The sequence below is a fragment of the Saccopteryx bilineata genome, chromosome 2 (assembly GCF_036850765.1).
Source record: "Saccopteryx bilineata isolate mSacBil1 chromosome 2, mSacBil1_pri_phased_curated, whole genome shotgun sequence".
Taxonomy (NCBI): domain Eukaryota; kingdom Metazoa; phylum Chordata; class Mammalia; order Chiroptera; family Emballonuridae; genus Saccopteryx; species Saccopteryx bilineata.
Window position 1 is genome coordinate 327,567,944 of NC_089491.1, and position 22,842 is coordinate 327,590,785.

The 22,842-nt window shown below is 40.1% G+C and overlaps 2 non-coding genes across 2 annotated transcripts; both read left to right on the forward strand.

Annotated features, from left to right (window-relative positions):
* Positions 1–4,794: 4,794 nt before the first annotated feature.
* Positions 4,795–4,870, forward strand: TRNAA-GGC (transfer RNA alanine (anticodon GGC)). Its single transcript has one exon. It is a non-coding gene; the product is annotated as a tRNA-Ala (tRNA).
* A 17,520-nt stretch (positions 4,871–22,390) lies between these two features.
* LOC136327635 (U1 spliceosomal RNA) lies at positions 22,391–22,554 on the forward strand. The gene has a single exon (XR_010729815.1). It is a non-coding gene; the product is annotated as a U1 spliceosomal RNA (small nuclear RNA).
* The last annotated feature ends 288 nt before the right edge of the window (positions 22,555–22,842 follow it).

A 22,842-nucleotide genomic window follows, 5' to 3' on the forward strand; every position in this document is an offset into this window, starting at 1 on the left:
ACTGTATAAGTTTAAAGTGTACAATATAATGATTTGATATATATGTATATATTGCAAAATAATTACCACAATAAGTGTTGTAACATTCATCACCTCGTAGTTACATATTTTTTCTTGTGATGAAAACTTTTAAGAACTACTCCTAGCAACTTACAAATATACGAAGTTAACTATAGTCCCCACACCATACATTATATCCCCAGTACTTTTAACTAGAAGTTTGTACCTTTGACCACCTAAACCCATTTCCACCCCCCACCCCATTTACATTTAACAAATATTTGTTGAGTTATTGAGTTTAATACGACAGGCCCTCTGCTAGACACTAGACACACACAGGTAAACAGGCACGGTGACATGGTCCCTGTCTTCAGTGGTTTGTAATATTGTGGCAGGGGAGAGTAAATTCAAGTTGACCATTAGAGTAAATTAATTCTTCTAGCTCTACTGGTAAGCTTAAGGTACATCAGTGAAAATAAGCTAATAAACAAAACAAATCCAACTACATGAAAGGGAAAAAAGATGAAGAGAGGCAAAGGTAGATGTGGTAGCAACAATTATCCCAACTGTCATTCAAGGACATTTTATACCACACACTACTTATCCTCATGTTTGACCTAATTCTCAAGGGGAGTATAATGCAAATGAAATTATGGAGGACAATAGTGTGGTTCACAGCCTTTTCAGGAGCAGACTCAATGTGCTCAAAGGGATTTGCTTTGCTGGTAAAACCACATCTTTTGAGAACTAAGTAAATTCAAGGATTTTGCTGTTTGTAATCCTGGTTACTAAAAGCTGGTTCTAGTTTTCTTTATTATTATTATTATTAATTATTATTATTATTTTCCAAGTGAGGGAGGGGGAGACAGAGAGACAGACTCCCACAAGCATGCCAACTGGCATCCACCCAATGACCCTGGTCAGGAGCTGATGCTTTTTCCATCTGGGGTCTATGCTCGCAACCAACCTATTTTTAGCAGCTGAGGTAGAGGCTCCACGGAGTCACCTTCAGTACCTGGGGCTCCGCTGGTACAAATCGAGCCATGGCTGATGAAGGGAAAGAGAGAAAGAGAGAAGAGGAAACGGGAGGAGTGGAGAAGAAGATGGTTGCTTCTTTTGTGTGCCCTGATCGGGAATCTAGCCTGGGACTTGACACACTGGGCTAACTCTCTACAACTGAGCCAACCAGCCAGGGCCTGAAACATTTTTAAAAATTGGGAGATTTGGTGATGCTTTGTCTACATGCCCACATGGCAATGCTCCAGAGGAAGCAGTAGAGTGGAACAGTCAAGACTGCAGGCAGTGGGGCCACACAGCTAATGTTTGTTTTATGAGTTCTTAAACTTAGTACAATTTGTACCAAAAGAAATTTAAAGATTACTGAATACATACTTTAATCCTTGTATAAACAGCAAATATAATTATAGTTAGTTGTCTTGTTTCCTGGGTCTAATTTGGTTTCCAAGCACCTCTTTCTCTGTCTACCAGACACCAACATTTTTACTAAGAACACACTCTTCCTTGTCCTTATAAAATGACTTCAAATGTAGCTATATGAAAGAAGTTCTCTTTTGAAATAAAGAAGTGAATTTACCTCACAAAAATTTCTTCCTGTCTATAATTGTGAAACTCATCGACAGTGTGCACAAATGGCATCCTGGAACTTGAGTAATTAACCAGGAAATAATTCCTTGATTCTTAATCATGATCTCTAATCACACATTCAAAACCTGAGAGGGCGTAGGCATGAATAAAAGTCTTTCAACACATCAGAGAGAGGTTACGTGTAAATACAGGTACTATTCAGAGGTACCACACCTTAAACAACTTTCTCCTTTCAATAGAAAATAAAATAAAATGGAGCCCAACCTCCAAAAAGCCTGCTGATCAACTTGACTTCTAGGTGACGCTGATTATAGTCTTAAGAAGGTTAACATAGCTATTTGGAACCATTAGGATGTTTGATCACTCAGTGAATAGAGTTTAAACAAGATTCAACTCTGAATTAAATCTTTACCTATTTAAAATACATTTTTTTCCCTAGCCAGGTAGCTCAGGTGGTTAGAGCATCATTCTGATATGCCAAGGTTGTGGGTTTGAATCCCAGCCAGAGCACATACAAGACTCAATTAGTGAATGTATAAATAAGTAAAACAAATCTGTCTTTCTCTCTTTCTCCCTTTCTAAAATAAAAATCAAGCCCTGGCCAGTTGGCTCAGCGGTAGAGCGTCAGCCTGGCGTGCGGGGCACCCGGGTTCGATTCCCGGCCAGGGCACATAGGAGAAGCACCCATTTGCTTCTCCACCCCCCGCTTCTTCCTCTCTGTCTCTCTCTACCCCTCTCGCAGCCAAGGCTCCATTGGAGCAAAGATGGCCCGGGTGCTGGGGATGGCTCCTTGGCCTCTGCCCCAGGCGCTAGAGTGGCTCTGGTCGTGGCAAAGCGATGCCCCGGAGGGGCAGAGCATTGCCCCCTGGTGGGCAGAGCGTCGCCCCTGGTGGGCGTGCCGGGTGGATCCCGGTCAGGCGCATGCGGGAGTCTGTCTGACTGTCTCTCCCCGTTTCCAGCTTCAGAAAAATACAATAAATAAATAAATAAATAAAATAAAATAAAAATCAATAAATAATTTTTAAAAAAATTTAAGTACATTTTGTGAGAGTCTTCACTTATTGTGAATATAAAGGCATCTGCACCAAACCAACAAGGAAGGGATAGCAGGCTGTCCCGCCTCCGCACCTCCTGGGAAGTGAACCCTTTGTACCCCAGTTCTTTTCTGATCTTGACCTATGTCCTCATTCAACTAAGAGTCGATTCAATCTTGGTCGTTTGAGCAGTCCTTGTAATTGACTACATACACCTGTCAGAGTAGCTAAGTTAAATGAGTTCGAACTGAAGTTCAGCTGTCCGTGTTCATTAGCAAAGCCCCCACTTAGTAGCTGTCCAAATTTGGCCAAACTACTCAACCTCTTATTTATTTAACTTTTTATTGAATTTATTGGGACAACCCTGGTTGATGGAATTATAGAGGTTTTAGGCGCACAGTTCTACAGTGCATCATCTGTCTATTGCACTGTGTGTTCACCACCCCAAGTCAAGTCTCCCTCCATCCTTGTCTGTCACCCTCTACCCTCCTCCACCTTTTCTCATTTGCAAAAAGAGGAGGATGACACTTCCTACCTCTTAATGCTGTGAGACATTTATTAAAGGTCTGAGCACACGCACATGCTCAGTGCATGTGTCCTTGCATAAATCACCCCCAGTAGGATGCAATCACCTTGCACAGTGAAACCTGTGCTAGCATGCAGTGGGTGTTTGCTAAATATTTGTTAAATAGACAAACCATTTTCATGGTTTCTATAGATTTAGAAAGACACGTGTTTTTATTACATGCTAACCACTGTTCTAAGTGCTATACAAACATGCACCTATTTAATCCTCAACAGATCCCTGTGAGGAAGGCACTGATATTACCCAGTCTTTCAGAAGGGGCACAGTATAGGTCATTTGTCTGAGGTCACTCTGCTCTCAACAGGGATTCAACCCCAGAAAGTTTAGCCCATGTCCATGCCTGCTTTAGGCAGAACTTCCCAAACTCTAGTATGCATAAGGGTCTGCTGGAAAAATTGGGGTTTTTTCCTACTATATATTAATTTATACTGATACAAAAATGTAAGAAAATAAAAAAAGCAGAAAGATCTAAAAGGAAAGTGGGCAAAGTATAAGAATCCTCTTTATTAACAAAAGAGAAAACACAAATGGTTGATTTATTGTAGTCATCAATGAATATTTTAAAAATTGAGATACTGTTGTAACTCCTTTTGCCATTTGTTTATTCAGCAGATGAGAAAGTAATCACTCAACTAGCCTTTATTAAACAAGAACAATTGATCAGAATTTAGTGATTAGACACCTAGCATTCTGCCCTCAGTGATCTTTCAGCTCTATGGAGATAGAAAGATTCAAATAGAGAAAAGAGGTACAAAGAAATAAAAGGACTGGTAAAATATACCGGGGGGGGGGGGTAGGAAATAGTTTCAGAAATAGTTCATATCATTTATAGTACTGCTGCTAAGGATTTGGTACAATAAATCGGTCATGTACACTACAGAAAAGAGTAGAAACTATTGCCGTCTTTTTTTTCCCAACCCAGAACGCTAATTCATTAATTTACCTTGATGTCAGAAAGCCTAGATATTATTCTGACTTGGCACATTCTCCCCTTTAGGCTTGGAGTATTAGGATTGTTACGTTCCTCATGGATAAAAATTTGTCAAATTATTTTAAAAACTTTAATTCATGAGCTCTAAATTCATATTCTCTGATCTAGTTATTATTTTTCTTGACATATACTCAAAAGGAAGAATTGTATGTCTAGAAAAAAATTACAAAGATTTCTATAAGCATCAGTGATCATTATAAGAGTGAAAGATCAAGAGAAACTCATGAGCAAATTATAGAGAAATTATGGTTTGGCAACTTAATGAAATATATAGTCATCAGATAATTTTCATGCCCTGGCTGGATAGATCTGTTTGTTGGAGCATCGTCCCAATATACAAAGGCTGTGGGTTCGATCCCTGCTCAGGGCATATACAGGAACAGATCGGTTTCTGTCTTTCTATCTCCCTTCATCTGTCTCTCTAAAATTAATCTTAAAATTTTAAAGATAACTTTCATAAAAACATGATATAGAGCAAATATATGAAGTCTAAAATTCTAAAATAAAAATTTTGTAATAAGTAAGCTGTACCTAAAAATATTTCTAAATGAGAGAACTTGTTAAAAATAGAGATATTGGCCCTGGCTGGTTGGCTCAGTGGTAGAGCGTCGGCCTGGCATGCGGAAGTCCCGGGTTCGATTCCCGGCCAGGGCACACAGGAGAAGCGTCCATCTGCTTCTCCACCCCTCCCCCTCTCCTTCCTCTCTGTCTCTCTCTTCCCCTCCCGCAGCCGAAGCTCCATTGGAGCAAAGATGGCCCGGGCGCTGGGGATGGCTCCTTGGCCTCTGCCCCAGGCGCTAGAGTGGCTCTGGTCGGCAGAGAGAGGCCCCGGAGGGGCAGAGCATCGCCCCCTGGCCGGCAGAGCGTCGCCCCCTGGTGGGCGTGCCAGGTGGATCCCGGTCGGGTGCATGCAGGAGTCTGACTGTCTCTCTCTCCGTTTCTAGCTTCAGAAAAATACAAAAAAAAAAAAAAATAGAGATATTTACAGAGATTTAACTTTCTGTGTTAAACACATAACGCAATATACAGGTGATGTAGTATAGAATTGTACAGTCGAACCTATATAATTTTATTAACCAATGTCACCCCAATAAATTAATTTTTAAAAATATAGATTCCAAAGCCCAGACTTTGATAGTTAAGCACAGGAGATCAGAGGTGGGATCCAGGATTTAGCATTTCTTCCAGGTGACTTCGTACAGGTGATCATGGGCCCACACTGAAATGCACTGGACTGTGGGATGACAAAACCCTTATCTGATTAACTGATCACTACATACAATGAATGGCAAGAATGAGGATACGCCAAACTTTAAATCAACATAAAAGTCAAATAATAACTCTGAGCCCAAAATAATGCCTTTATTCTATTCTGGAATTATGCCTGGGTCTTGACACATCTCCAGATAAAAGGAGAGATAAAAAAACACACCATAGTAAAAAAATGATGGACCAGCAGCAAACACTAGCACTGAAATGCTGAAATGCTGATCACAGAGCCAGTGCAACCTGTGCAGACAGAAAATCCATACAATTGACAAGAGTCACTGAAGTACTGCCGTTTCTCCTTTGTAAAGAAATCAAGCCCTTCATTTAGTCATAGTGAGAGACCAATTGACATTTTCTGTGTCTGTTCCACACATTCAAATGGAAAAATGTAGACTATACTTGTACAGCAAAGACACATAATCATAATCAAGCTGCTTTTCTGGCAGAATGAAAAACATCGCATATCTTTGATTTCAAAATGTTCATTTTTATGCAGTTAATGTTCTAAAACAGGAGTATGTATATCTTACTGTCAGTATATTCATAAATGTTTCTTCTCCATCCAGAATAGGATGTTAGAATTGAAGAAATTTGGTAGCTTACTTTTGAATCAGTTTTTAGATGGCACAGATTTATATATGTATACACACATATACATATAAACATATATGTAAGCTTTACATATTTAAATAATTCTTTATGCATATATGCATATGCAATTTGTATTTACATATATGCATACATATATACATAAAGCATAATTTTAAGTTATAATCTAAAGAAAATGGCTTGGAACTACTATTTTTGTTTTAAAAGCCAAACAAATCTTATAATACTTTTTAACATGTAGATTTTAAGATGCAAATTTTAAAGTATAACATAACTAACCAAAAAAAATGTTCATTTAACATGATTTAAATTTTTCTGTGAAGGACATTTACAAAGTATAAATAATCTCTTCCTCATATACTCTCTCTCTACCCTCACAACTCTCCCCAAAGCTATATAGTAGATTCTCCGTAGAAAATGTTTTATCAGAGAAAATTCTTGAAATTGATAGACATAATTTTTTCCTCTTTCTTACAAATTTCAATGTACTGAATGAGTCCCAATATGGAGTAACTTGAAGTAAAAAATAATAGGAAGGAAATAAAAGGGTTTATGGGGACAAGATATTCTCTAAATATGATATAATTCTGAAAAGTCACCATTAAATCATTAGTCTATGTAAAAAGCTTTATAAACAGTTGATGAATAAATGACTGCTTAAAAGTTATGTTTATAAAAATCAAGCATGCCTGACTAGGCGGTGGCACAGGGGCTAGAGCATCAGCCTGGGACGCTGAGGATCCAGGTTTGAAACCTCGATGTCGCCGGTTTGAGTGAGGGCTCACCAGTTTGAGCGCAGGGTCGCCGGTTTGAGCATGGGATCATAGACATAAACCCATGGTCACTGGCTTGAGCCCAAACATTGCTGGCTTGAGCCTAAGGTCACTAGCTTGAGCAAGGGGTCACTGGCATGGCTGGAGGCCCCCAGTCAAGGCACGTATGAGAAGCAATCAACGAACAACTAGGATGCCACAATAAAGAATTGACGCTTCTTATCACTCTCCTTTCCTGTCTGTCCCTGTCTGTCTCTCTTTTTATCTCGCTAAAAAAAAGAAGAAACTTAAGACCCCCTGAACTTAATAAGACCATACTTACATGTAAATAATATTTGCATAGCAGCAGCATTCTAAATAGGTGTAGGGAAATTAATGGCACCCCAAACATAGGCAGCTAGACTGAAATTTGTGAAGTATGAAGGGGTGAGAAGAAACTCCCCTTGTCCTAGCCATTTAAAAATTATATTAATGAAGTGCTCATTTATTCATTCATTTTATTATTTCATTTAGTAAATATTTCTGGCGAATGGGGCCTTGTAAGTGTTGACAGAAAGGTGACATTTAACCAGGTGGAGGAGAGGAAGTGTGATGAGGAACTAGCATCATAGGTGAAGGGAACAGCAGGTGCACGAGCTGCACGGGGAGAGAAAGGGTGGCCCAGTCCCAAGGCTGCCCATTTTCAATATGGCGGGAGCTCAGGAGGGAGCAGGGGTGAGGAGCAAGGCCAGGTGAGGGCGGAAGGGCAAGCAGGACAGTGATTCTGGTTGGGGACCACCTGGGAAGCCAGTGATGCCCTAAAACAAGGGTCAGCAATGATCACAGGCGCATTGACAACCATTCCACTGGCTGATTTTGAGTTATAGAGAAATCTATCATTTTTACTTTTACTAGACAATTATTCATTTTTATAATATTTTTAAATTGTGTTATGCATGTGTAGCTCCAGGTAACCCCAGCTGGCCTCAAAATTACTGACTCTTTATCATTTATACAATGTCTTTTATCTTGGGTAAGTTTGAACTTGATAAGGAAGAAAGAACATATTCAAACAAATAAAACAGTACAAAAACCCAAACAATAAAAAATGATCTCTTCCTTTTTTACTATGGTTCTCTTTTGAAACTAAATATATCAAAGCCAAACACATTATAAGAGCATCTTAAAAACATAGTAAAGTTTTCAAGTAGGTTAAAATCTCTAATGAGGATACCATATTGCAAAAGATAATCAAATAATCAGAGCACAGTGGAATAAAACTGATTTAACAGAGCTTTCTTCTTTGTCTTTGTTTTTGTTGTTTTTAATGCATGCACGATCCACAAAAGTAGGTTACTTATATCTGTGGGATTTAACAAAACTATTTACCTTTTTTTCCTAATTAATTTTCAAAGCTCTTTGTACTACATTTTCCTCTTTTATCTCTTGTCATGAAGCCTCTCTTTCATTAACACGGGTTTGCACTTTTATTTACTCCTGCTGAGAAAGAATGAAGCGGGCAGCTGAGTACAGAGGAGAGTGCAGAAGCAAACAAAGCATTTCATGATGGAGGACAGGATGAGGCTGTTGGAAGTATTTCACAGTTTTAAGTTCCCCAGATCCTTCCCCAAGACTTACTGATTGGTTCATGCTCAGTTGTTGGGTATGATCCCTCCGCTCTGACAGCAGGGAAACACTCAGACAGCAAGTGTGGATGGAGAACAAGGTGCCAAGCCTTTGATGGTGGTGCCAGGTGATCTTGGTTATCTGAATCCTTCTTTCAGGGTTTTTTTGTTTTGTTTTGTTTTTGCAAAAAGTTCTTTACATAACTAGTGTGAAAGTCATTCACTAACTTATTAATTCAACAGACATTTTGGATTCTTCTACAAATAACTATGTTAAATGCTATTCCCCTAAAATTTCATTTCCAATGACACAAGACATCTGTGCTTTGCTTTTCTTGTCGATTAGAAGTGCTAACTATAGGTGGTCTATGGAGCACCAAAAGGTGCCTGCCACAACTCATTCTGTCGGAAATCAAGTTGCCACGTGAGTGGAAGCCTGAAATTGACAAACAGCTCAAAACAGATATGCAAAGTCTCTAGGCTCTAAGAACCATCAGAGTTTATTTAAATCAGAGTGAAGACACCTTTATTTCTAAAGAAAAGATGGGGTATTTTTAATTGAATTTATTGGGGTGACATTGGTTAATAAAATTATACAGGTCTCAGGTGGACCACTCCATCATACATCATCTGTACACTGTGCCGGTGGTTTACCAGTCCAAGTCAAGTCAACTTCCATCACCATTTATCCCCCTTTACCTTCTTCACCTCCCCCTACCCCCTTTGCCTCCTGTAATTGCCATGCTGTTGTCTATGTGCCCCCCATCCCCTTCGCTTAATCCAAGAAATGTTCTGTAGAAGGAAGTTGTCTTAGCCATGAAAGCTTACAGAAGACTTCCAGAGACAAAACCAGTCCCATCCAACTTTCACAGGGTCAGGGCATGAGGTAAACTGTTGGGTCAACATAAGAAAATAGACCCCTTGGCAGGTATATACTTATACTGGAAACCCACCAGCCTGGCAGAACACAATGATCTAAAACACGTGTATCATATAACTAAGTCCTTCTCTTTGGATCCCTTGTTCATTTGGAAACTTGATCATTTGGTTTTCTCAGTAGGTTGCCCACAGGGAGAAAACACATTGGTCAAATTAATGTTAGTTTCAGCTCTAATTGGCAGTCGTGGTTTTCACTGTAAATTAACTTCCTGGTCTATTTATTAATCACTTGGTTGCCTAATTAGCCTAAGTGGCTGTCCCCAAACCCAGTGAGTTTCAGAACACTGGTAAATTTAAATTCTGAGCCTCTTAGGTTAAGAGCCAGTCTCTGGTCTTCATGAACTCAACAAGGTAAATGTTGGTATTTACCAAAGTAAGGTATTGCAGTGGCCCCTGCCTGTGATGTCTTAAGTGTAATCGCTTACCATTTTTAAACATCAATACCAAATACACTGCTCACAAAAATTAGGGGAGCAATATATAAAGAGAGGTGTGTTAAGGTGATACAAGTTTCTCATCCCCATTTGACTAGCAGAATAACAGTACAAATAACAGAATAATTGACTGAGAGTGGCAGGGGAGGTCACACCGTGACAAAAAGGAGCTGACTTAGTAGAATCAGTACTATATTTAAATTATCTAAATTTACTTAAAAATATTCTAACAATATAAAACACATATGTTAACTTCATGTACACTCTAGGGTTTGGGGAAGGGGTAAGTTAGTAAGCATTTTAAGTACTCTGATGAGCTATGTATATACATCAAGGATGGTTTGTTAATATCTGAAAAACTCCACTCAAAATCCAAAGACAGCCTCTAAATTTTCAGCGGTCCATATCCAAGTCTTCATAGAAGGGTTCTTAACTACATAAAGGATATCTGTAAAGTTTTTAACTGGTAAAATGAATGGGGTCTAAGTTTGTGAATTGGCTAGAAATATTGTACAAGCACCTCCCTTACATAAACTATGTGAATCCTAAGATCAAAAATTCAACTTAGTGCTGGCTCTCATCACTTGAGTATACTGCAAATCTCACTCAAGGATCCTGGACCTGAAATCAAACTAAAAGCTTACCTGAATCCTGCTACTAGAACAGTATCGTATCTGTCTCCAATGAATGTTCTATACAAAATATTGAGTAAGTGTAAAAGAACAGAAACCTGGAACTTCCCCAGAGTGGAAACCACAGCATAGTTCATGTCTTGGGGTCTGCTTGCTTGTAAATGCTTGCACTGTGGCAAATAGATTTGTTCTGACACTTGCTCTGATTTACCGTTCCTCCTGGGGGTGACAGCATGGCAGGGAAGACCCATAAACTTTCCTACCTCTACACTTAGGTTCTGATGATAGTCTATAGTAGGGCATAGCCAAATCAGCTTAGGTTGGTTCATAACACCAGGGCCCCAAATAAGAACATGCCCATTTTCCAACTTTAATGGCAGAGTCAGAATCTGTTCCTATTAATCAGTGAAAAGACATGGATTACTGAGCATCCAGGTGTTATTATAATTTATTTTTGTTGTTAGAATACAGGAGTTGAATAACATGTTGGCTACCAGTAAGTTCTCCCTGCTCTTGGTTTTTATTGCTTGGATTCTTTTCAGTGGTCACTATTTTCAAGGAAAGAAAACAAAATGCCAAAATTACACTGGCTTTGTGTTGCTAGGAGACTCAAAAGTTTCCTCTGAACTGTATCTGTTTTTCTCTCCCTCAGAGATTCTCCCCTCCCAGGAGCAGCTTTGTGAGGGGCATGTGTGGGTGTGGGAAAGGGATGAGGGTTTTATGTGCTTTCCAGAAGGCTCTAGAATTCTTGACCTGTCTCCAATCCCCTTCCACTGAAGAACAAGCTGGGAACAGATCACCTGTTACTCAATTCTCTTTCTTTAAATGCACCCAAGCTTGGAACTAGATCTTTCCTCAGAGGCAGAAACCAACTATCTAATATAGTCATAACTAATTCTGAGAAACAACAAGTGATTCAGCTGATTAGCTGAAGTCCAAGGGGGTCACAGAGTCCTGGAGACTTTCTTTGTTTGCCCAACACAGCAGGAGAGAATTCAGTTCCCAAGGTGAGCTGGACCAAGCACTGCTTTCTAGGAAACTGTTGGCCAACTTTCGGCTAGTAAGAATTTTAAAAATAGCTTTCTCATTTCATTATTCTATTAAAGATATTGGAAAATAGGAGAGTTTTTTTCAAAGGTTACTGTGTCAAGGGGGAAGAGAAAGAAGGAGAACGATGGGAAAAAGTGAGAGAAGGAGAGGAAGAAGAGTAGGGAGTCTTTAGGAAGACAGGAATTGAGTAATGGGTCATCTCTCTTCTCTTCAGAGTCCTGAAAAAAGTCCCTGTATTGGGCTATCCCAAAAGCTACCCTGTGTGCCTTCTACAGAGAGAGTCTAGCCATGATTTAGCTCATTCTTCCATTTAAAGTTACAGATGATAATCATTATATTTTTATATTTATCAGCACCTTGATTAGTCTTTTATTAATTTTCTAGAGCTGCTGTAACAAAGCCCCACAGACCTGGTGGGTGAAAGCAACAGAGATGTATTCTCTCACTCTCACAGTTCTGAAGCCCAGAGCCTGGCATCAAGCTTTGGGCGGGCCGTGCTCCCTCTGACTCTTCTTCTGTCTTCTGGTAGCTCCCGGCTGTCCTTGGCTTGTGGCAGTGTAGCTCTAGTCCTTCCTTTCTTCACCACACAGCATGCCCCTGGGTGTGTTTCTTTCGGCGTCTCTTCTGTTCTCATAAGAACAGCAGTGATAATATGGGATTAGGGCCCACTCTAATAACCTCACCATAGCTTGTGTACATCTGCCAAGATTTTTTTCCCCCAAATAAAGTCACATTCACAAGTACTAGGGATTAGGACTTGTACATATCATTTTTGGGGACACAATTGAACCAATAATAATTCTGCAGCTATGGAAATTTGAAAAGTGCAAAGTAAGGCAAGAAGGACAACAGCTGTCTAGAGCACTTCATTGATCTGACAAAATTTCCAGCCTATAGTAAAAAATTTAATACCTTTATTACTGTTAGTTTTACTGTATTTTGCTCTTTCCAAGAAATCTGTTCTTTCATTTGATTCCTACAAATAACCTATGAGCTCTTTCACAAATGAGGAAGGCTAGTGCAATTACATCATTTATTTTCTAATTAATAATGTAAGATCCCATCCACCTTACTATCAGGCATCTCACTTTGAGGGTTATGCCTGTCCCATAAATTGTCAGATTCCATGTAGTCGATAGAGTTGAAAGGAAGGGGCCAATCCAACTTTTACATCAAAGAGGGGAGAATACTGGAGACTTCGGTTAAGGTTTCTTTTCTTTCCAACCTCACATGATGTTACTCTTGAAAGCTGGTGTTACTCTGTTGATGCTGATAACCTCTTAGGACAGTGTGGGTCTTTGTACAGAGACTCATTTTCTTAGAACGAGTTAGTCTGATGGACTCCCCAACTGAGCTTCCAAGTTTGCAGCACTTAGCTTTTGTCTTTAAGCACTGCAAGTCACTCTCAGGTGGCTCTTTGGCCTCTCTTCGGCTGTTGAGTCTAAAAAGACATCCACCTAAAACCCCAGCTTCCTCATCTCTTCACGGGGATTCTTATTAGGGGTTTCCACATGCTCAAAGGTGCTTCAAAACCCACAGTGTGCCTTGCTTAGTCTCACAGCTTACCTTCTCTCTAAGGCTAAGGGTGTTGGACTTACTTCTTGCTACTAATTCAAGGAACAGTTTGGAAAGTATATCATAGGAGTGCCTAGAAATCCAGGCTTGTAATACACAGATGGGGGCCTAGGCTCAACTGTAATCCTCCAACATGGTTCGTGCTCCTAGGACAGTTCACCCTCAAGCCTCATCCCCGGACTACCGCTGAAGAACACTAGGCCAGAACAGTCTTAACAGTTTCCTACTTTTAGTTCCCTGAATCTCATCTTTGTTTTCTGAAGAGATTGCTCTTTCTCAGTCCTGCCAACATTCCCATTTTAAGTCCCGGAGAACCATCACCCTTTCTGTGCTAGACGGTTGTTTTCTGTAATAGCCAGGTGCCAAGGGTGTAATTCCAAGTCCACGCTATAGACTGAAGGACGAGTTGCCCTGTCCCTGCCCTTCTGAACACAATTATCTTTAGTGACATGTGCCAGCAGGGTGAGGGTAGCTGCACTTCGTAAATCCAAGATGTCTTCCTTATACTTCCCACTAGAAGATGAGGAAAAAGAAAAATCTCCATCTTTTTGCAAGGCCCTGTACTGTAAAGGTAATTATGACATCTCATGTGGAAAACTATATAAAGCCAATGTGGCCATTTACGATTGTTAAGTTTGGGAAGTTAGGAGTGGATGGAGCTATGTGTCTCCTCCCCCACAACCCCACTACTAGACAATGATAAGCAAGTCTTATACTGTACCTTGTATTTTATGCAAATATTTATTAGCAAGCAGCCTGTTATGTAGGCTTGGTGAAGTCTACATTTTTCTCCTTTTAGGAACTCTGAGAACACCTGGCAAAAAGAAGGAAATCCTGCCGTTTGCAAAAGACACTGGTGTTCTTGTCACCACCGCTGGGGACTGTGCTTCAATACGTCTGAGCCCTTCAACAGCTGAGTTACTGGTAGCAGTGGAGACTATCTGTCCCACAAATCCAGAAATATTTATATCTGGACCTTTACAAAAAAGTCATGCTGACTCCTGGTCTAGAGCAGTGCCTCTCAAACTCTGGTGGTGAGAAGCCCATTTTCCTTTTGCTTGTTTGTCTCTAATTTCCAACCACTAGTGAACCAATACATTTTCCTTCCTTCCTTCCTTCCTTCCTTCCTTCCTTCCTTCCTTCCTTCCTTCCTTCCTTCCTTCCTTCCTTCCTTCCTTCCTTCCTTCTTTCCTTCCTCTTTCTTTCTCTCTCTCTTTCTCTCTCTCTTTCTTTCTTTCTTTCTTTCTTTCTTTCTTTCTTTCTTTCTTTCTTTCTTTCTTTCTTTTTTAGAGAGAGGAAAGAGAGGCAAGGAGAGAGAGACAGGAAAACTAGCCGCTCCTGTATGTGACCTGACTGGGAATCTAACCGGCAACCTCCCTGCTCTGGGATGACGCTCCAACCAGCGGAGCTATCAGGCCAGGGGTGAACCAACACTTTTTATTTAAATACAACAAAAATGAATTATCATAAAACAAAAGCAAAACTATAAGACCTGATTTTTTAAAATAGTTGATTCAACACACATAAACTTACACTGTCAAACAGCTGGAAACGTCCAAGGGCTTACTTTCGATTTCCGTACCTCTCGCAGACTGGTACCTATTCAATATTTGCAGATCAGCACTGGCCTTTGGGGAGGTCACTTTGAGAAGCTCTTAGGTATGAGGCGCACAGCTAACTCCTTGTATTTTCCCAGCAGCTCTCCTAACCTGGCTTTGGACAGCTTGTTGAGTCATGTGACAGTGAAACCTAGGGATTATAAATGTTTCAAGTGCAGGATGCCATCACTCTTTGATAAGACATTTCTTTTACGAACTTCAGCTGATGTTTTATTTATGGCTTTCTCATCACAGCTGCTCGTTTCCATCTGCCTTGTTATTGCAGAAATGCGTACGGCTGCCGTTGCTTCTCGTTAAGTGATGCTCACCAACTCACTCCTGAGCTCTCAGTTTTAAATATAGTATCTCTGCTCACACTGCCGAAGGAGCAGAACCCTGGAAAGACCTCATTCTGCATATAGGGAGAATGCACAATATTTTGTTATGTCTTTGACCCGCGGAGCAAATGGTAGATTTCAGAAAAGACAAAGATAACCAGAACACATTTTCCAAACTCCCCCTGTAAAAATTACCAGCAGTTTGGGAAAATGAAAAGCGACCATCTCTCCTCTCCCCTTTATTAGGCAGTGTCATGTTGCTAGGCAACAAGCTCTCAATAGCTCTTGGCCCATATTCACAGGCAGGCTTTTCAGGAGTCAGGCTTGTCTCACAGGTCCCCAAGAGTCCTCAGTTTTGACTCCTGTCTTCTCTACCTTCTGTTCAGTTGCCTTGGAGATTGCCTAATTCTGGGATCCTGACAGGAACCCTAACCCCCAGCTCAATAGAGTTACATCCCTTAAGAATCACAGGTGGAAAAACACTTAACCTAACATGGGAGCCTGGGAGGAACCTGCAGGTTGTCACGCCGTCTTGGAGGCTGCCCGAACGCTTTTCTCCAGAGCTGGTGCAATCCCCGGTGTGCCCAGGAAGCAGACCGAGAGCCCACACAGGACAGGGTTAGAAAGCACATCGGGTCAGAGGGCGATGCCTCTGCCAGCAGGCCACTGGCTCTACCTTGTACTGCGCAAGGACACGAGTAGAGCTGCCCGTCATTCTAGACTAGAGAGGAAGTTACTAACGCCTGACGGTGGGCATATTTGCGTTATCAGAATAGCTTAAAATGGCTAAGCAGGCACATAAATAAACATTAAATATTAATGTGTCGCTTATTAAGACATGAGAAAAGTAGAATAAGATCAGCTCCAAGGTAAACTTGCCATAATTATAGTCAGTGCCTCTCAGTGCACTTTACTTTTCACCATACATAGGAACAACAAAGATTGTCCGAGACCCCCATCCTGGGGACACCTCTTGCATATCAGAGATTTGCGCGTACATTGGTGCAAATGAGAATCCAGGCGAAAGAAAGAACTAAAATCACATAATTTTCCTGAAGAAGGTAAAGGTGGGAACAGGATGAAAGAAATTGTGCTCATTGTTCCGGGAGGACGCAACCATTCATTCAGGGCTTGCAGTGTACGAGGACTTTATTTTTAATCCTGACAAGCAGCTAGGTAAGTAAACTCATTCTCACTTTAACAACGAGGACATGGAGGTTCAGTGAAGTGCATCCTGGTTGGCAGAGGCAGGGTTTGAATCTGAATGTATTTTGGTTCATGTTCCTACTCATTACAACATCCCTGTCAGTGCCACCTTGCACTGATAGAGGAAATTGTAGGCTCCTAAAAATATAGTTGGAGTTTAGAAATAAACAATAAAAACTTCTCATGCAGCCATATCTGAAACCAGGATAAAGAGCAAAAGTAGTGGCCCAGGAAGCCTCACATTTTCTTTTTCTTTCTTTTTTTTTTTTTTTTTTCAGAGACAGAGAGAGAGTCAGAGAGAGGGATAGATAGGGACAGATAGACAGGAACGGAGAGAGATGAGAAGCATCAATAATCAGTTTTTTGTTGCGACACCTTAGTTGTTCATTGATTGCTTTCTCATGTGTGCCTTGACTGGAGGGGGGGGGGCTACAGCAGACTGAGTAGCCCCTTGCTCGAGCCAGCAACCTTGGGTCCAAGCTGGTGAGCTTTGCTCAAACCATATGAGCCTGCACTCAAACTGGCTACCTCAGGGTCTCGAACCTGGGTCCTCCCTCATCCCAGTCCGAGGCTGTATCCACTGCGCCACCGCCTGGTCAGGCAGGAATCCTCACATTTTCAATACCATGTATAAAATGGAGATGTGGGGGCACGGGAAGACAGGAGTGAATGCAACTAAGGAATTTAAAACTTTCTTTGAAGCTTTTCTTGTTCTGTTTCTCAGGGTCTTAGCTGGCATTTAGAGGGTTAAATGTACTAAACTGATTGTCTCTGAGTGTAATTCAGTACATGGCGTTTTCTAGTGATGTTGGACTTGCCCATCAAAGAGTAAACATTTCGAGCTAAATTATTCAGTAAGAATTTAGTCCTCACCTAGTGCTGCTGAATACCAATGAGAGAGTGAGAACATGGTCTATCATTTTCTATTACAATAGAAGAGAAAGTTTTTGGCATAGGCACTGAGAAATGTCTTTCTTAGGTCACTAGCCTTTAAATATTTTGAACTATTAAGCAAGAAGCAAATGTTTATGAAGAATCAGTTATGTATGACTACCACTAGGGAATGCATGTTTCTGGATATGAGTGTCTCTATAGTGTGTCTATAGTGTGTGTGTGTGTGTGTGTGTGTGTGTGTGTATGCAGCAGCAGATGACTTTGGGGATTGAGAATGTGGGAATTCAAACAGAATGACCTATTAGCAAAGATCAAATATTTAGCTGAAGAAATTGCACATACAATTACAAGAAAAAAACAAGCACTTCATCAAGGTGATAAAGAATTAATTATTTTTCAGGAATAACAGGATATAGACCATTCATTGTCTCATGTGCCTCTTTCTCTCACTTTCCATGGCTTCTTCTTATCCACATTTAAACTTTTTGAAGTCACTGCACTTAAAAACAAAACAACTTTCCTTCAACCTTTTGTAATGATTCAGCTGTCACATGACACCTCTTCTGTCCTTTACACTTCAACTTCTTCAACCAGTTTCTACCTCAGTATCTCTAATCATCCAACCTGGAATTATTGATGGACATTTACACATTTATCCTCAAAGCATCACTATCTATGTGGGTAACTCCCAAATCACTGAATCCGGAGTCCTCTCATGAACATCAGGTCCCAGCTTTCAGCTCTCAATGGCTTCCCCAGAAAACCCCGAGAGTATTTTTCACCATAGCACAGCTAAAGCGGACGTGGTGTCTGCTGCTGTGCCAAACCTCCATCCTCCATTCCTTAGTAATGGCATCATATTGTTCAGGTCCAGAAGGCCAGTGAATCAGGGTCTCTTCATCTCCTTCTCTTTTATCTTTATGTGCAGTTAGTTAAGAAGTCTGCAAAGTTATGAATGCCTCTACAAAGTTTCCCTGAGTGCCTCCCACCTCTCCATTCCCACTGCTGCCATGAGCACATTATTCCTGCCTTCTTCCTTTTGCACTGGGCATAATGAATCTTGAGACCTGGCCCAGCCTTTAGAGGTTTAGACCTTTCCTAGCCCATGATTTAGTGTCAAACACATGATGTTTATACCCTGCACGCACAGTGCACATGCACATGCCAATGTCTTTGTGTTCATTTCTTCCTTTGTCTGAAGTGTCCCTCCTGAACCAAATCTCTGAAGTATTTCTTTGTTTGAACAGGATAATCAATATTTTGTCTGCTTTGTTGAACATTTTGATCTATGTTTCTTTTTAAGCATTTTTTCCACTCTGCTTTATATTAAACTTGCTAATATACCTCTCTCTGCCAAAAAAATTATAAGTGGTTTAAGAGAAGTGATTTTTTTTATCTTTAAAGATTATAATTTTTTAAATTTTATTTATTCATTTTAGAGAGGAGAGAGAAAGGGAGAGAGAGAGACAAAGAAGAGAGACAGAGAGAGAAGGTGGGGAGGAGCTGGAAGCACCAACTCCCATATGTGCCTTGACCAGGTAAGCCCAGGGTTTCGAACCGGTGACCTCAGCATTTCCAGGTCGACGCTTTATCCACTGCGCCACCACAGGTCAGGCTTTTTTTGTCTTTAAATCTCCTCAGAGTCTTAGAAAGTACCTGACTCATAGCAGGTGTTCAAAAAAAAACCACATCAATTAGTTACACTTTTTTCTTTTCATTTTCCTGAAATGAGAAGCAGGGGGACAGAGAGACAGACTCCTGCATGCGCCTGACCAGGTTCCCCCCAGTAAGCCTACTAGGGTGTGATGCTCTGCCCATCTGGGGCATTGCCCCATTTCAGCAGGAGCCATTCTAGCGCCTGAGGTGGAGGTCATGGAGCTGTCCTCAGCACCCAGGCTAACTTTGCTCCAGTGGAGCCTCGGCTGCATTGAGGGGAAGAGAGAGATAGAGAGAAAGAATGGGGGGGAAGGGTGGAGAAATAGATAGGAGCTTCTCCTGTGTACGCTGGCCAGGAACCAAACCCGGGACATCCACATGCTGGGCCGACGCTCTACTGTTAGCCAACTGGCAAGGGTTTCAATTAGTTACACTTTTAAGACCAAAATGATTTAAAATATAGAAAATATAGCTTCTAATTGAAAAGTAGATTTTATTTGGCAGAAGTAAGACATTCTAATAATGATTATAAAATTGAATTATTTGCATTGACATTTATTTTGTCTTAAAAACATGCAAAATTATCCTATGAAAGACAAAATTTTGTGTAAGATTTACTTGTCTTCAATTACTACAATGGCTGACATTTACAAAAAACTTACTCTGTGCCATGTACATATATTAAGTTTATCTTCAAAACCACCCCATTTAAGAAATAAGGAAACTAAAATGTGGAAAAATAAGTAATTTCTTAAAGATGAATTAATTACTAATGTTCTAAAGATAGTAAGCAGCAACAACATAAAAGGCATAGCATTAAGATGTAGAAAATCACATCATATTTTATTGATTTTTTTTCCTACTAAATTTATTAAAGTGATTGGCACCATGGTAAGAAATCTACCACTAATTCCCATTGCCAGTTCACTCGATGAATTCTTGCCCTTTTAGAAATGGAAACTTCTACATATTATGATGAATTAAATGTGCATTTAAGGACTACTGCACAACCCAATTCAAAGAAAATTTGAAAATTTTACAAAACATAATAATACAGTTGCTAAAGGGAGTGTTTATTCTGAATATAATTCTCTACCCTTTGATGAATTTCCTGGAGGTTAAAACATTATGTTTTAGGGGTATTTATTTGCATTTCTACCATTTCTCCTTCAGAATCAAATGCTACTGCTGGGGAAAAAATGACCCCAAGCATTAAAGTAAAATGAAAATAATGTTAAATGATTTTCCATCTCATAAAAGCAATGCTCACCACTAAAACCCATCTACAATTCTACATAAGTTCTATATTTGATGCAAGGCAAATGTTTGTAGAATATTAGGCATGGTATTGAAGGCCCAAAGAAGGCCCAGGGAGCTTTAACTCTTTCATCAGGCAATAATGAAGGCATGAATTGTGTCCCTGATTTTCAGCCAAAGGAATAAGAATGAAGAGAAAGTAGCTCTTTCCAGTCCTGAAATACCATGGATTTAGCCTAATTTAATATGTAAGCCCTAGGAGAGAAGTGAGGGGATAAAACTACAGTCATTTGCATGAGATTGTGTTCCCTGACATAATGACCCCATCAAATGTGAACCTCAGGCAGCCTCTCATCTCCCAGGGTCCTGACTCAGTTAAGCAGGCAAGTGGACAGAACCACAGCATCACCATATCTCAGATTTTCCCCTTTTGCAAATTCCATTATTTTTCTCATTGCGTAGTTCCACCAACACAAAATAGTTCCTTGTCTGAAAGGTGAATTTTTTTCTAGAAGGGCAATGGCTAAAATTTATTAAAATATTATAACAAAGTATTTACATAGGCTTCACTTTAAGGTTTTATTGCATTTTAGTAAATAGAATAATATATCAACAAGCATTAAGGATATTCTTTGTAACACTGGCTCTTTATTAAGGAGTACAAGGACTAGGAACTAACCCACTAGAATACCCTGAAAACAAGTGTCCTTATGACCGTGATTAAATTTAGTGTTAAATCCTAGCTCTAGTAATAATCATCTCTCTCTCTCCTCGTCTATATACCTCAGAGATCCAGCCTTTCTCCCAATACTTAGCAACCTTCCAAGCAACAGAATTTAGTAGCCGGGACCTGTCTAGTGATCACAAAAACAAGGTCCTGACCTCTGGCAAGCTAAAGATAACATCTTGACCTAAGTTATGTTTCAGTTCCTGAGCTCTGAGGTAGAAAGACCTCCTGGCTGGCTAATTCCTTATGAGACTGAACAGAAGTACACCAGAAAACACTTCAGAACTATCCTCAAGACCCAAAGAAATGATTTGTTACCTTTTCCCCAACTCTGACCAATCAGCTCGTAGCATGACCCTGCCCTTACAGATGATGATTTAGGATTTTGCCTTTTATAATCTGTAACCTACACATCATCAAGGAGTTTAAGTTTTTGAGCACTTAGCTTCCCATTTTTCTGAATGGCTCCATTCTTAATAAAATAGCCAGTATTTCTCTATTGAAATTCTCCATGTCTAGTGTTTGGCCCTGGCAACGCCAATAGACAAACTCTTTCTGTTCCATAGTACTCCTTATATGTGTGCAGTGCTTTATCATTTGTCACATTCTTACACACATATTTAATGTTAGTTTCATAACAACCCTCTGAGAAAGAAGGCAACATTACCATCTCAATTTCAAAGAGATGCCAAAATTAAGGCTTTGTAATGGGAAATGAATATGCTATTATACTGATATTAGTCTGACTAGCCATAGAATACAATTAAAAATAAGATTACACTACTAAAGTAAGCCTATAACAGAATATATATCATATAAAGCCACCCATGTAAACCTCAGTAAATATTAAACCAAGCTTGTTACCTGTAGCTATGATTTAATATTACCAACCTAGTAATCAAAGGTATGTATTCTATAAGAAATCAAAAGTATATAGTTAATCCTATGCTTTCACCTCTGAATTTTTGTTACATTTCAACAGCCTGTTTCCCTCCTGGAATAAGGAACAATAATGTTGGTGATGAATCACTAACTTCTGCTGACTCACATTAAGAGTTAACATCAGAATGAGAATGCACCCTCAGGCTGCCTCCTTTCTCTCCTACCATGCTGAGACTTACAGTTTCGATTTTTCTATAAGGCCAAGAAGACCACTTAAGTCTGGCCAGCCATGAAGGTAAGAACTTTCCTCCCTCAAGAGAACTGTACATCTGCCCTCTCCCAAATTCCTCTGACCCCCTATACAATCTCGCCAAGGCATCTGAGCTGGTAAAGTGGGCTCTTGAGGACAGGAGTCCTCCATCTCATGTGGCCAGCACTTGAATAAACCTCTTTCCTTCTCATCAGCACCTGTGTCATGAATATTGGCTTTTGTGTAGTGGTAGGCAATAGAACCTATGTGTTTTTTCACCTTTAATTCATTGTTTCCTTAGGTCTCAGAGCTGAGATGTAAGACTAGAACCCATAGCTTAGGCAAGATCTAAGGATCATTATATCACACAAAAAAGCGTGAACTCTCAAGAAAGCAGGATGAGTTTATCAAAATACCAAGCTCAGGTCAGGGAAACATCATATTTTATTGATAAGGGGAAACATTAAGAAATGTAGAACTCATACTTACCTGGCAGGGGAGATACCATGATCACGAAGGCAGTTTTCCCAGGGCGAGGTTTATCCATTGCACTCCGGATGTGCTGACCCCTGCGATTTCCCCAAATGTGGGAAACTCGACTGCATAATTTGTGGTAGTGGGGGACTGCGTTCGCACTCTCCCCTGAAAAAAAAGAAAGAAAAAAAAAAAAGAAATGTAGAACTCAGAACTGAGGCAAGGTCTAGTGCAAATTGGTGGTCATATTAATTTTAAACTATTTGACAATGAAAGTGGTTTTATGATAAGAAATAGATATTTGGTCTTTCTCTCGTTTCTGCCACTAACTCCTAAAACCCTTGGAATTTCCTAAGCAATGAAAGCCATGAGAATGCTTTTCATTATGTTGATGTAGTGGCTTTTGGAAAGCACCTAAGGGTGGAGGCTGGTGGCCAGTAGAGCCAACGATGTCATTGG